The following is a 276-nucleotide window of genomic DNA, read 5'->3' as shown; positions in this document are numbered from 1 at the left end:
TTAATAGTAGTTTTTGTTAAATATAAATCATAATATAATATATATATATATTGATATATATATATAACATATATAATTTAATTTATATTAAAACCTATTATTTAAATTTTTAAATATATAATTTTATATAATAATAACCTTAGGGTTGTGTGCTCTGTTTGTTTATTAAAAAATAAAATAATTTATATTATATATATTATTTATATTATTATATATTTTTAATATACATAGATAGATGTAATGCCCTTTTACCTAATTTACCTTGTGCTATCAACG

The sequence above is a fragment of the Penaeus monodon genome, chromosome 32, assembly GCF_015228065.2.
Source record: "Penaeus monodon isolate SGIC_2016 chromosome 32, NSTDA_Pmon_1, whole genome shotgun sequence".
Lineage (NCBI taxonomy): Eukaryota > Metazoa > Arthropoda > Malacostraca > Decapoda > Penaeidae > Penaeus > Penaeus monodon.
The sequence above is the reverse complement of the archived record's forward strand: the minus strand, read 5'-3'. Positions refer to the sequence as shown.